Raw genomic sequence first — 15,568 nt, forward strand, 5'->3', positions numbered from 1 at the left:
AACTTTCCAGAAAGTTCCGATTGTGCCGGGCCAGAAGTTGACGGGCTTCTGACTATGACTGACTGCATCAGACTATTAGGACTGATAATGAATAGCCAATCAATGGTGAGTGAGAGACTTTTAGAAAACCTTTTGTTGTCGACTGTCTTCATGTGGGGATCCTGCGATGGCTTCAAAAAGCATTTGAGCATTTCCCTGTGAAGTGTGTAGATGTCAGCTTCCTCTGGTCCTGGAATTACACTGTGACTTCCTGTGGATGAACTGGCACGACTGCAGATATACACTCAGAGTGAGATCCCCGACTGTTTCGGTCTGACCTTTGCCTGTTCTGAGGTGGGGCGTCTTCTCCTGGGCCCAAAGTCCCCTAAGATGAGTCACCGCGCTACAATGGACGCTGTTCCTGATGACGATCGGAAACCAATAAAGGTGGAAAACGTTTTCCTTTCCAGATCTCTCAGATCAGCAGACATCAGCTCTAGCCGAAGACTCACAGTCCTTCCCTCTGGAACAAGCCCTTAATACCTTTCGGAACTGCAGAATTGCTTGTGCTGTTCTGTACCGCACCGTGTCCCTCGAAACTGAAGCAAACGCTGCGAGGGCCCTCTCTGCTGGTGCATTTTACTGGGGATGTTTCTGATGTCATCGGCCGCCGAGATGTTTCGCGTTTTGGCTAAAAAGAGCAATGGCCCACTGAATAGTAGGTAATGTACTGTAAAGTACTCGGCAGTCCACTCAGTCAGTGGGCGCGATTGACTTGATCCCCGCACCCCCGGCCTCTAGGCCCCATCCTGTGTTTGCAGTGCAGGTGCCGAGAGTCCATCGCTGGACTAACCTCCCTAGTTTGGCCACTGGCCTCATCGATTTTTATTAAATGGCTTCCTGTCGTCGAGTGCTGGCTGCTGGTGCCCCCGGTGCCCTTTCCCCTGCCCTGCCAGCGTGTTCCTGCTCCTCTTCCTGCCAGCGTGTCCTGGTGAAGCCGGGTAGCGGTGCTGTTGTGCACATCCACCCCCGAGGTGTGTTTCAGACCGGTCTGAACTAAATGGAGCCCCTGCTGGCCGTCGGCGTAAAATGTAGCCTTCTGTCAGGATGCAGTCTTTGATAAGAGGGCCCTGTTATCGTGGCCAGCCTCGGGGGGGCCGGACCATCCTCCCCAGGACCTAGGTGCGATGGGAGTGATCATTACAGGTTGCTGGGCATTGTGGATTTCAGGATGGGCTCATGCTATTCGGCCGGTTCCCTTTTCCTTGCCTGTCAAGGCCTTGCCTCCGTGATTCTAATTAGAGAGCCATCAGCCCTGCTGAGGGTGGCTCTAAGATGTTCTAATTGAGTAGTCTTGCTCTAACTGGTCCCCTAACCTGGAAACATTCTCTCTAACAGCCATTGATTAAGACTGTGCCATACAGGACCTTTTTGTCCCTCCTTGGTTCTCTTGGCAATTGGCTACCCTTGGTCCTTAGTCTTTGGCAGTATTTCCTCTGTCTGGAACAGGGATTTTCAACTTTACTTACCCTAGCCCCCATTCACAGCAAACATAGTCTTCTCTGCCTTGAATAATGTGTTACACTGGTCTTCTGCATGTGCCGTAACCAGTACCACCGATGATGCACACATCTGGTTGTTCCACAGACCACTCCAGCTGTATTTGAGAGTTGAATGACAGAAAAATAACATAATCTGATATTATTCTCTAATCATAAGTTTCCTGGCAATATTCCAAGGGTGTGTAATGCGTAGACAAATGACCGTCTATCGAGTAAATAACAACAACATAGTTCTCATGCGCACGTGTGTCAGCTTCCATGCATCAATGGGTGATTCAGCATGAATATCTTCATTATGTAAACCAGTTGTCGACACTGTGACCGCCTTTAACACTGCGAGTCCCGCATGCCCCCTGAAACGAGATGCTGTGTCCAGGTGTTTCCGTGTGTGATTCCGATCTCTGACATTCACTCAGCATGATACTGCTGCTCCGTGAGTAGAGAGGAACAGGCAGGCAGTGTTTTTCCAAAATGCCGTCCCGATCGCCAGAGAGAGAAGTGCCTGTTCTTAGGGCTTCGAAAGAGCTTCTCCAGCTGGCTGTCGTCCCTCGTCGGTGGAACATGGAGACCCCCGCTCCCCACTACCTCAGCAGCGGCATCTCTCTGATACGGGAGGACTTGGCCCTGCCTCACTGGCTATTTTGTGGCCACATTGCCGACGAGGGGGTGGGCTTCCCTCTCCTTTCATCTCCACCCGCCCATGTGTTTTGGCTCCGTCAGTGGAGGCCGTGAGATAAACCAGTTCATTTGCAGACACGGAGCCCATCCTGACCAACCTGCTAACAGCCCAAGACACCCATAGGAGCGTCCTGGAAGTGCCCCCCCCCCCCCCCCCCCTTGCCTCAGTCAAAAAACACCCAGGCCAAAATTCCTGGACACATTCACATCAACCTGTGAATGAATAAATGAATAAATCCATACCATAGACACTTGCCCAAACATCTAGATATGACTTTTTAAGGATCATCGTTTAACAACACTATGAAACTGCAGACTAAACTACTTTGTGAGAGTCTGGGTAGAGTTTATAAAACATCCCGATTTTTATGTAATAATAAATCTGTCTGTTAAATGAATGTGCTCCTGTCTTCTCTCTCTTTCTCATTTTTTTCCCTGTCTACGATGCTATTTCTGTTAACGTTGTCATTAGGAACATTTTATCTCCTTGGTGCTTGAGGGGATCTACTTTTCAACCCCGCTGTAGAACGGGGCTTAAAAATAACCTCTCTGCCATTTTCAGGATATAAGTCATGATGAAGAATGGCCGCCTAAAAGGGGACCATCGGGGTTCATGGCCGGGCGCAGCGGAGAGGGCCAGCGGGGGTCGGCTGGGCTACGCTTGCTAGCCACAAATCTTGATTCTTGAGTTTTACTTAGGTTGCACATTTGTCGGGATGGAGGGGGTGTCAGCATCTGACGTCAAGCAGATTCTCATGCATAGATAGGGTCGCCATGGTGTTTTGGTTGTGTTTGCTTTGATCTGGCCCTCTGGATGAGGAGGCTTCACAGGAGGCTGATGGCGCTTTTCCGACACCTCCTGGAACTGAGCCATACCTGAGCTGTACCGTGAACAGTATGGAGATTTATTGATTTATTATCTGAAGAAAAAAAGGGCATATTAGTAGTATTGCACATCACGATGTATTGCTGCATTCCCGATGACAGGCCCTACAGATTGCAAACCCTACAGACTGTTGATAAAACTGTTACATGCATGTAAATGCGTATGCAGACCAACCTAGAATTGAAAATCTCACACCAGCCAGCTGACCAAAGTTGGCAACCCTGAAAATGACTAACCTCCCACTTAAAAAAGTTATATCGAACAGCTGAACGGAATGGATTCGTAATGCAAATTTACGCAAGCTAATGCTAATTCCGCTAGCATTCGATGCTAACATAACATGGCGATTCTCGCAGACCTGCTAATGGAGATTAGCATGTAGTAAATCCTGATGTACACCATGTGAACAGCAAATACATTCTTTGACCATTTTATGTCACTGTCCACTCTCCAAACCGGGCAATGCCTTTACTGAGCCGACCCTACTGCAATGGAAAACCGGAGGGAGCTGGAACCGCGCTGCAGCTAGTCTCTCACCGCTGTGCATCTTGGGTATAATTTGGTTCCTGTTTGCCAGTGGAAAAGTACCATAAGATTTAAATGGCCTGAAGCGACGTTCTGGAAGGGAAGCCATGCTGATGCACTAAACGGCGTCTAAATGCCTTAATGTGTATTTACACAACACGGAGAACCCCCCCATTAAAGGTTCTCTGTGGGGCCACTCCCGCTGCTTTCTGTTGCTGGTCACCCTAGCGATTTGCCTAATGATGCGCCACATTAGCTTGGCCCTCGGGGGGGGGGGGGGGGGAGGTCCCTCTTCCCACAGGCCTTTGCATGTAGTCAGCAACCTGGCAGTCAGGGCCTTCATTCACAAATGCAGAGCCTTGCTGATGTAAGGCAGACATGCACTTCATATTTCTCTGGTGAGGCCCTTAAAATTGTTCGCATTTTACAGCTTGGTGCTGCTGAATATTCATCTGCCTGCCAGGAGTTTGTGTTCTTGGAAAGGAGAGTTGGGTTGACTGGCATGTGAACGAGAAACTGCAGGCTGTCACAGCGCTAACGGGCACGGATGCTGACTGTGGGACCTTCAGAGGCAGTGACTGGGGCCCGGCCATGTGTGCAGGAGCAGCTGACCAGAGCTGTGCCTTGAAAGCACCCTCTAATCGGGGAGGGGGGGGAGGGGCTCTGTGTTGGGCAGAATATACTGGGCTGTCAGGCATATCTGGGGGGGAGAGGTGTAGATATTGTGGGATTCAATAGAATTATAAAGAACATACAATGAATAGAGGAAAAGGAGAATATAGCTTAAAGCAGGGCATGATGAAAAGTGGGGGGGTTCATTCTAAAAAATGCAGTTAACTGAAACGAGAAGTGACTGGCGCCGGCAGGGCAGGGGGACCTAATCGGGACCGATAAAGGGAGCGACAGAGAACGTCAGCGGCCCTTACGTATCTGTAGCCTTCCACAAGGACAAGTACTAACCGACTAACTAGAGCAAATGTCAAACATGTGGTTGTCACGTAGACGGAAGGTACCGAGAGAGGGGGGGAGATGCCCAAAGGGCTTTAAAAGGGACACAGCTGATACATATGGTTGAGCTCCCTCCTGTACATGCTGAATGTATGTCAGACGGCCGCTCCCGGATTGCAATCTGTCAGAGAATAAACTGGTGACCTGCGACCTCTCCCCGTGTCAGCTGTGAATCTCTTAACCCGGTGGAGACGGCGCACTCCAACAATATTGACAGGTGGGATCACTCCTGGACCGTGATCAAGACCCGCATGAGCCTGGAATGGGGCAGATCCTTAGGATCATTCTTGCATTGTCGGGATCTTAATCACTTTTGATTAGGGGCAGATTACAAAGGCTAATTAGTGTCACCAAAAGCAGTATAGCTCCAATATCGAGGATGTTGGTTGTTCCAGGTTTGCTTGAGTTTTCTGCAGGTGTTCTGGGGGTGTTTTCTGCAGGTGTTCTGGGGTCACCCTAATGGTCTTTTCTGTTAGTATTTCTCATTAGTGTGGGCAATAGCTGTCCCCCGAACTGTCGTCCGCTCTGGAAATAGATGCTGAAACCCTTGGGCCGTGAACACGGAAGCCACTCGGGGAAACCCGTAGCGAGCTGGGCCAGCAGATCTGGGACAGGGGAAGACCAACCAGAAGAGCAGTGCGCTGAGGCATGCTCACTTGGAGCCGCCAGCCCGCCGGGCGGCAGGCCGCTTGGGGATTGGGAGCAGAGCCGTTACGCTGAGATGCCCGTCCGAGGCTTATGCTGCTGGAGAGACACATTCAAACAAGCTGTTATCTTCTCGGTGCTACTGGGAGATATCTCCCACCCCCTCCTTACTTAACTCCCCCCTTTCCCCCCCCCAGGAAAGGGAGCAGGAGTTTCTCCCAGTGTTCTGTTTTAATCCTGGGGTTCCCTAGAGGCCCCCTCCAGAGTGTTCATAAATAGGGGCGGGTCCATGCGATTACCGAGCATGCCCACCCATCTGCCAGTCTTTCCTCTAACACCGTATTGTAGCACATCACGGCATGCGACCGTCGCTTTTGCCATCTCGTTCTAACTAAGTCTCATCAGCTCAGCCTGCTGCACCAGTGCTCAGGGCGTAGCGTGTTCCTCTTGCGACGCCGTAACGTGCAGATCAGTCGCTCTCCTCCGTAAGCGCCGACTTGGCTATAAACCAGTGTGCGGCAGAGCCACTTCTAAATACCCTGCTTATGTAACATTTCAGATTAATTTTGGTTTCCTGCTTCTCCCGTGCAAAGATCTGGGATGTTTTCGCTCCTCTGGCTGCATATGCTAACGTTCGAAGAGAAAGAGATGAAGATCGTTGTTGAAGACTTTTTCAGGTTCGATGTTAATAGCTTCCTGGTTGTTTTCGTCGTCGCATTCCCCAGCAAACTGACCCTTGTGGGGTCTTTCCATGTCAGCCTGTCCTTCACTGGGCCTGGCCTGGCTATTGGCTAAGCTGGCAGGAATTGAACCCTCTGCTTAGGGGCCTCGTGCTCCCTCACCCTACCCTTCCCAGGCCCTTGCTGTCTGAGCCCCTTGTGCTCTCTTCATCCCTCCCCCCTGGTTTCTCGCTTCTCTAATCCACACTTCCGTCCCTCTGTGGGCTCCTCACTGCGGAGGAAGAAATGCAGCGAAACTTTAAATTGCACTGTACTTCAGCAGTTGCCGTGGAAACCTCGCGCCGGTGAAACTCCCGCTCACTGCGCTGCTCAGGTTCCACGAGGCGAGGGGGCAGGGACGAGGGGGTGGGGAGACAGCCTGGGAAACCTCCAGATCTGGACCCCGGGTGGTGGGGGGGGATAGTCCACCTCTCTCCCAGGTCCCCCATGCTGTAAACACCCCCAGCTCCAGCGGGCTCCATGCTAATGACCTGTGGTCTTGCACACAGAGGAGCAGCTAGCTTAGCGTTTCCTGGGTGCTGAGCCGTCAGGCAGGAGCAGAGCCGCAAAGGAAGGAGCACATATGCAATCCTCTCATTCGGCCCCATTCGCAGCCGAGCAAACAGCACATCGCCTCAAATAAACATAAACAAATAAACCATCATGCACAAGTGGTCTGTCCCCCCTGAGTCTTTCAGAGCTAAACCTTTAAAATGTCGCTGTATAGGATCCATGTCCCTGTAATGAGATGCAAGATGCATGCTGGGCAGTGCTGGGGCAGTGCCAATCTTTGAGAGCTCCGAAGGTATGAATGCTGGTCCCATTTCTGAGGTCCTGCCCACCTTCTTCAACAGACCAATCATGCGATGGAGATTATTAAAATAAGTGCATGGGTTCAGATCGATTGACAAAACCTTGCTTTGCTGATGTAGTCAGCAGATACACATCCTGATGTTAGTGGGGCATGTTTGCAATGCCGTCGTATGAAAGCAAAGGTAAATTATAGATTTAACTTAAACGTTTTTGCACAGAGGCCTGCAGTAGGATTAATCCCCCTTCTTTACCTTCCCACACCTCAGTGAGCATGATGATGAAAGAATGGCTGCTAATCCAAATTCGGGGCCTGTTCACGCCTCACCCATTATTCTGTGCTTCAGCCTCTGCTTGTTCTTTCCATTTGTGCTGAATTAAGCCCCAGTGTGTTTGAACTCACCTGAGCCTATGAGGTGATCGTCCCTCATGCTTTGTGCTTCTGGCAGTGCAGACAGCCAAAGATAATCACCACCACTGCTGCCGCCCCCTAGTGGTGTCCTGGGTAACTGGGAGTGTCTCGAGAGCTTTGGGTCTCCATCTGTTCTGCTGGGCCAATTGTTCTCCTCTCCAGTGATTTCATTGGCAGTCTCTCGTTGGCCTGGCGACGGGGCCCAAAACGTCGCATAAGGGATCGTTTTCAGTACCATAGGTACTGTAACTAAGGCTCGTCCCAATCAATGTGTAACCAGGGACTCAGAGATGTGGCTGTATTATGTATTTTGGATGTTTTTTTTAAAAAAAGAATTGTTATTATTTGTGTCTCTCATTCTTTCCCCAGCTGCCTTGTTTTCCCCTTTCTCTGGTGCCTTTCTCAATGCTGTCATCCTTACATGAAAAGCAGTTCCTGTTTGGATTGACACATAGCTGCCAGGAAGCAATCTCAGGTTGTCATTCCCCCACACTCCCCCTTCCCCCTGCCGGCACCTCACTGCTCTTACTAAAAGAGGCCTGCGGCATTCTGGGTACTTATGGCTGGAAGCGTTTTATTGGACCAGCAGGTTAGTAAATGTTGTGACTTAAGCCAGTGGCGTAATGACAGTGTGTGTGTGTGTGTGTGGGGGGGGGGGGGGGAGGGGGTTATGAAAAGCTGTGAGAAAGGCTTTGACATAAATCTGCCTTTTTCTGGGGGGAACTGATTAAAGATCGATAGGTTCTGCCCCCCCAACATGCCCTCTAAAAGGATATATGTCACAAAGCTGCTGTTTTTCTGGTTGCAAGCTTCTGTGATTGCTGGTTGTGGAAAGGCTTGGTGAGCTTCGGGGGATGCTGTGCCCCCCACCCCATCCAAGAGCTGCGGGGCCACGTGGCCCAGATTCATCACACATCTTCTAGTACAGAAATGACAGCTCCAGCTCCACAACGGCATATGCAAAGCCCTGGAGCCTCCCTCCTATTCACTGGCCAGCCTAGTATCAGTAACCATGTCCAGAGGTCATTTGCAGGGGGGGGGGGTCCCATACTCTCAGTTGGTATATGACCAATCAGACGTCCTGCTCCTGATTGGCCGGGCTTATAATGCTCTCATCGGTTAATATCGATCATAATATTCTGTGTACAACCAGACAAACGACCTGACAGCATGAAATGTGAATTTATTAAAAAGCCACCAATCTCCACCCAGCACCCCATAACATAGTGGGACAAAAACATACACCTGTTTAAACTGCAAAAGAAGTGTTGGGCTGTATGTATTCATTTTTACATCTGTTGAGTGTTTCTCTCCTTCCTTCCTCACATTGTTGGCACAGACTGAGAGCTGATTTCCACCATGTTTTATCAGCCCTGCTCTCCAGTGGTTTGTCAGATTTAAAAGTCCCTGCTCGTCGTGGGATCGGATATCGGGGATATGTCCGCTTCCTCCCCAGACGCTATCTGGGAGAACAGTGTCATGGAGACGTGTCATTTTCCTCATAGTGGGTAGTTTCAGGTTTTGTTCTCATGGGCTCGTCCTCGTGCTCTGGATGAGATGCCAGGAAGGGTGGGGGGGGCAGGGAATGCTGAACATGGCCCAAGCAGACAGGGGCCCAAGCAGACAGGGGCCTTAGCAGGCAGGGGCCCATGCAGCTGGGGGCCTTAGCAGACAGGGGCCCAAGCATGTGGGGCTCAAGCAGACAGGGGCCCAAGCATGTGGGGCTCAAGCAGACAGGGGCCCAAGCAGACAGGGGCCTTAGCAGGCAGGGGCCCATGCAGGCAGGGGCCCGTGCAGGTTGGGGCCCATGCAGCTGGGGGCCTTAGCAGGCAGGGGCCCAAGCATGTGGGGCCCAAGCAGACAGGGACCTTAGCAGGCAGGGGCCCAAGCATGTGGAGCCCAAGCAGACAGGGGCCTTAGCTGGCAGGGGCCCATGCAGGCGGGGGCCTTAGCAGGCAGGGGCCCGAGCAGGTGGGGGCCCATGCAGGCGGGGGCCCATGCAGGCGGGGGCCTTAGAAGGCAGGGGCCCGAGCAGGTGGGGGCCGGAGCGGGGGGCTTCACAGTGGATGGAGCTGTGACTCTCTCGGGATTCTCACTCTCAGTCTCCAGTTACGGCAGCTCTCTGCAGTGCAGGGAAAACAAACACAGAAAACACAATAACATAGCGAGCCCCCTAATTACCATCTGGCGGGATCCGACTACTGCCCCCGCCTTTTTTGGACAGCTTCTGCCGGGTGCTATACTATGAGTCTTAAATTTGGATCCCCTCCATGCGGAAGAGCCCATTAACACCAATGTTCATGATGCGATACCTTACTGCACATCAGGCATGAATGACTGGGCTGTACAAATTGAGAGTGTGGATGTTAACTTGACACGAGTTTCCTTTGCCATGGAAGAAGAGTTTTGAAAAAAAAATCGTGGTATTTTTATGTGTGAAGTTTCTGTGGTGCCCAAAGATGTGGTTCAGTTAGTTGTACTGCCCTGTGTGTGTGTGAGTGTGTGTGTGTGTGAGTCTGTGTGGGTTTACATACCCTGTCATGAATGTGCGTGTATCACTCCCCTTGGTGTGGAAATGGCTCAGTCTATGTGTCGCCTTGTTCATTTTCAATTCTCTGCTCTTTAAGGCCAATAAAAATGAAGCTTTTTAATAGGAAGCGTATTTCAGAAGGTATAATAGGACAGCATTTTAGATTTAGCAGATTGTGTTTTGTGGGCAGCAAAGCATCTGAAATGCTCTGGGTGGAAAATACATGGTGCCCACAAATCAGGTTTAGTAGTGCAGTGAGCACCCAGAGAAAGTGCAGTGAAATGTTCTGCAAGAAGCTGCCCCCCCCACCGTCTCCCCCCAGCCAGATCTCTACTGGGCCTTGAAACCGCAGGTGGGTTTTGGGGCTTCTGCCACCCACGTCTGAAATAGAAAAGGTGAACTTTGATTAAATCTATGCTCTGAAGAAGGGACCTCCTATCCCGTCACCCTCCACTGCCCCCCCATGGGCCATGTCACTCAGCCCCCTTTTATCTTGCACCTGTGGGTGGTGGTGGGGCAAGGGGGGTGCAGGTCTGCTGAGCAAATCTTTCCCAAGTTTCCCCTCCAGCTCACCCTCGTATGGTTCCTATCAGCTATTCAGGGGGGGGGGGGGGGGCTGAATATTTATGATTTAAGCCACTGTTAGGCTTCATACCGTCCGTTCACATTAAGTCTGAGCGAAGGGCAGAGCCTGTATCATCTATTTTAGCTTTTCTTGATACAAATTGTTAGCATTTCAGGTTCCATGGGGCCGGAATACAGACGCAAGAATAATACAAGTAACGACAGGAATACAAAATATTATTGCAGTAACTTATCTTTAAAAAGCATAAATTTCCCAGTCAGAATTTCCTACATTTGAATATAAGCTGCATTAAAAAGCGTATAAATGTAAAAGTGAGTGAGCGCCCATTTTTAATATAGCGTGTGAGCAGCACTAAAGTCATTTCGGCATAGTGTTTTCACAGATAACTCTTTTATTTTCATTTATTTTCTCCGCCTGTGTTTTTATCCAGAGGGCCTTAAATCATAGGCAATTTTGCATATTTATCGAGTTGAGCAGAGTGATATGTCCTGAAGCTGTTTTGATTAGGATCTGAGCTCAGCACATGCAGTTCAGGGCAGCGACAGAGGCCTCCATTTACTAGATTACTAGATGTACCCTTCACTACTACGCCCCCTACTGTGCTATTTTTAATTAAAATAAATGCTAGAGTCTTCTGTAAGCCCGTCTCTGTTTTAAACAATATGTGCTTTAAGCAAGGAGAGATGTATGCATATCCTAGGGTAACCACCCCCCCTCACCAGCCCTGGGGAAGCAGTGGCCTTTAAGATGGTAGCATTGTGGGAATTTGATGATTGATGTACAGCGCGGTTCCACTGTTGTGTGTTAGCAGCCCTCAGGGGGTGTAACTGTGTAAATAAAATGTTTAATACATGTTGCAGTTTAGTGCTGGGGATTCGCGTACGGTTTCTCTCTGCTTCCCTCCTGAAACGCTCCCTGTCAGCAAGGAATCTAGTTCTGCTATTCCAGCTGAACTCACCCTCTTTCCCACCTCGCGTCATATTCACCGCTGCCTACTGGAATGATTGTGAAACAGCGCCGCCCTGTTGCATGTGTGGTGAATTGTTCTGGAATTGCCCTGCTTTGTGCACAGTTCTCCAGTAGTGGTGATCATCCCGCCTTCATTTCTGACCAAATACAGGCCTTGGTTTTTTTAATTGTGTCATGTGCATCTTCATGTGCTGGTCCCTGGGGCGAAGGCTTTCCCACATTTGCGGGTGCCTCCTTCTGGCCTGCCCTACTTCACAGTCCCACAGCAAGCGTTACTAAGCACGGCTCCTGCAGGAGCGTGTCATCCCCACACAAGCAGCAGATTTTCCTTTTGTTTAACCAGGCAAAGGTGATTGAGACCCTTGATCTTTTACGGAGCGACAGCCTGGATTTGTGGTACAACTATCGGAGGAAAGGAACCTGAATAATCCATTCAGGCACTGCCACGGCCACCTTAGAGTTTCAAGGGGAGATTCTAGAATTTTACCATTAACCAATGATATGTTTTGAGCTGCTGAATGACAGGGGAAGGTTGCACTTCGGGGGCCAATCAGCTTGCAGGGATGGTGCAGTGGGTGTTGCCATGGTGCCTGGGGGTGCTGGTCGTCATATGGCACCAGTGCGCCCAAGCGCTCGCCCAACTAGGGTCCAACTGGGCGTGATAGCAGTGGAGCCTGACAGATCCTGTCCAGGTGCAGCACCTCTCAGCTTGATTACTGCATACAGAAGCATGCTGGGGGGGGCTGCTTATCAGCTGCAGGGAATGCTGCCCTCTTGAAACCACTTATGGCCCCCACCTTGGCCGTGCCACGGAGAACCTCCCCGGAGATAATGGGCTATTTTTGAAATTGTAAAGTTATGAAGGGGTGTGTCTGCTCGCAGACGTGGAGGTGACCCGGGCGTGACTGTGGCCTGGAGACGTGGAGGGTCCATCAGCTCCTTTAGCAGCCTCCAGACGGGAGTGAATCCTCCCCCCCCCCCCTAGGGCGTCGCTCTTCAGGACAAGCCGCCCCACGTGTGGCTGGAGTGCTCCTCTCGATTCCTCACCCCCAGCCATACCGTAATCAGAGCTGAAGTGCGTGATTGGCAGAGGGCTTCGGTGTGAGCCTTTCCCCAGACCTCGCTGTCTCTGTTGCCTTGGAAACATAGCGCGGCGTCTTCCTGTCGCGGCGAGCGCTGTTCTTCAGCATGCCCGTTAATCAGGGTCCATCAAAACAGCGCTTACGGAGAGTGGAATCGGGACGCATTAGGCACACAGCAGTGGAGGGCTCTGTGCTCTGATGTGCTGGCTGCAGCAGCCTGTGCTGGGTGTGACTGTGGAAACGCTTTTCACTGTGGCCTGAAACGTGGGCCATGGGGCTGTGCCGTCCGGAGGGCGATTTAGAACCCGTGTCAATCTCCCTAAAGAGCTCTGCCTCTCCCAGCCCTCATTTTCAGGGCGTGTACCTTCACCGACCGCTCAGTACCAGACCTACTTGGCTTTTTTACCAGCTCTGATCTTTACCAGCACTGAGAAACACGACTGACTGGAGAATTTCTTTCACATTTAATACCATCTATATTTAATATCTTACAAATCTGCCCAGCCTCCCTCCAAGTCAGACAGGACATTGAACAGCGTATGATAGAAAGATGGAATTCTCTTTTTCCCTAAGTAAGAGATCCAAACCTCCATTTGTTTTTGCTCAGTCTGATGAATAAAATAGATGGCAGGTGTTTCAGGCTGATTTGAGCGCAGCGGAAAGTTGCATTATAGTATCATAAGCAACGGCAAGACAGGGTCAGAATGCTTCCGGATCAGGGGTAATCTCAGTGTAAACATCGAAAAAGAAAAGAAACACTCACACACAATTCCCACAATGCACCAGCACCATCATCCCCAAGCTCCTCTCTGCTTCCATTGTCATATGAGGAACATGGTCATGTTCAATTATTTAGGGAGGAATGACAAACACAGAAAAAGTTTATGGCACGGAAACCGGGAGCAGTGCTCTCACCTCTGTGAAGTGACCTTCAGACTACGGCGAATCAGGGACTGGGGAGTGTTAGGTATTAATTTTTAAAATGTCATCTTTTGTGCCATTGTGGTGGTGGAGGCTGTTTTCTTGTGCAACTGTAGCCCAGAGGTTTAGTCTACGCTACAGAGACCCCGACGTTACGCAGGCTTCTGTCTGCTGGGCGGGTGAGTTGTGACAGAACCCATTGGGCTTAATCCCCAGCCCCCCCCCCAACCTTGGCAGGACTGAGCCACGTTTGCTCCTCTCTGCCCAGGCTTCCTGAGGACCAACATTGCGTGTTTCGAGCGTGACAAGGCCTTCGTTATTCCTGGCAGCGTTCGAGATGCCCGCATCTCCACACCCGCTGCTCCCTGCTCCCGGTCCGCTTTGGGCCCCGTCTTCCCACCGAGGTCGGCGCTGGGATTCTGCGCCCGGCCCTCCTGTCTCTCTGCCTCTCTCATGCAGTGGCCGCTCGGGGATGAAATGTCTTGCGGTTTCACAGGCAGGCCTGTAAATAATAACAGAGGTAAATTCCAATGCAGACTGGAGGCTGTTTTAACCAAGGAAATGTAAGACTGACCAAAACCACCTACATTTAAAGTTCATCTTCGCAACTAATGCTACTTTAAAACTGGTCAGGGTAACTGACAAGGAATAATAACTTAAACAAGTTAGATCTACCAACATTGGGTATGGTTGACTGGTTCGGACACCTGCTGTGTTACTCTCTAGCTGCATACTAGCCTTTGCCCAGGTGGGGACAGGGTTAGATATCCCTCATACTCTACAGCTCCATCCTCACCTGAAATATTCTGCTCAGCAGACCTTCACTGGTACCTTAAGGTGCCCCCTGCTTTCATTTAACAGCCGTGAAAAAGAGCACATCACCCCCCCGTAGAGGTCGATTTAAACACACCCGCTAGGGAGGCTCCGCTGAGGCACGGTGGGATTCATTCTGCTGCATGGATATTGCTCTGGTGGCTGTTCTGTGCCGTCTTGCTGTGGCTGTGGGTTTGCGTGCTTGGCTGCCCTTTAACTTGTGACAGAGCGTTGGGGTACCTCTGCGATGGTGTAAAGAGTGCATTATCCCAATACGACGTTGCAAGCCAGACCAGCTTGGAGTTTATACCAGCGTAAAAACTGGCCCAAAATGCTTCAGATTCGACTTATCACTTTGTCCAGAAATGTCACATTTAAATATTTTTTTCCAAGAAAATAAAGGACATTTCTTACTCTTTTGCCAACTTGTGCCTTGTCGTTATTTCTTTCAAAAACTGCACTGAAATTAACCACTGAAATGCAACAATTTTTCAGCAGGTCGACAAAAATATCGGTCAATTTCATCCTCAATTTCCTCATACAAGCCAACAGAAACCCCACTAAACTAGGTACTGAAATAAAGCTTTGTAACAAAGCCCCACATTTAACTGCACAAAAGTGAAAATGAGGTCAGGGAAAGACCAATAACCATCTCCAAAACCATTAAAGACCTGAAATTATTCTGCCTTTATCTGGTATCAAAACAAATCATTATGACTTATTAAGTCTAAAATGGGCCAATTTTTAAATTTTTGCCTGCTGGTACCAGTGTGTGCAGCCAGTGTGAGTACACATGGCACATGCGTGTGCATGTGGCCACTGGGCACTGCATCAAAATATCTGAAAATCTATTACAGTGTGACGGATGAGATTAACGAGCAGGGCCCCCGCTCTCCTAAACACTTAAGCTGTGCTGCGTAGTTAATTTACGTCAATGGGGGGAAAAAATGCAATAACGTCAGTCGGCAGGTTTATAATTCAGGTGATTTAACTGATGTATTTGTTATGAACACATGGGCAAAGGGCAGCCCAGCTCAGGTAACGACCATGCTGTTTGGAGAGGGTCCGCCCCTTGTGTAGCGTTTAATTGTGCAGCGTGATGCTTCTGAGGACCAAACGGCATTGTTGAGAAGCATCCCCCGCCCACCCCAGCCCACCCATCATTCAGCCAATCTCTGATGACTTTTCCTGCTCACAGCACATACCCTGGTCGGAATTCCTCCTCCCACATTATCTGGATCATGGTAGCTTTTCATCTGTATTGATTTTGGGTTTAAACTTGTGCTGAGCAATGACATCACCCCCCCCCCCCCCTCGGGGGTTATCGGGGTGGGGGGGGGGGTGCTTTATCCACAAGGAGAGGCAAGTGCACGTCTCCTGGGGGATAGGGGGCGCCAGCCACTTAACACATCGAATGCAGCCTTGTTTTTGGGAGGGGGGGGG

At 50.3% G+C, this 15,568-nt stretch overlaps 1 protein-coding gene across 4 annotated transcripts in view; it reads left to right on the plus strand.

Annotated features, from left to right (window-relative positions):
* Positions 1-15,568, plus strand: part of rgs6 (regulator of G protein signaling 6) — a 58,943-nt gene that overhangs the window by 29,700 nt on the left and 13,675 nt on the right. The gene's annotated exons all lie outside the window — the stretch shown is intronic.

Source organism: Paramormyrops kingsleyae, chromosome 14, assembly GCF_048594095.1.
Source record: "Paramormyrops kingsleyae isolate MSU_618 chromosome 14, PKINGS_0.4, whole genome shotgun sequence".
NCBI classification, from domain to species: domain Eukaryota; kingdom Metazoa; phylum Chordata; class Actinopteri; order Osteoglossiformes; family Mormyridae; genus Paramormyrops; species Paramormyrops kingsleyae.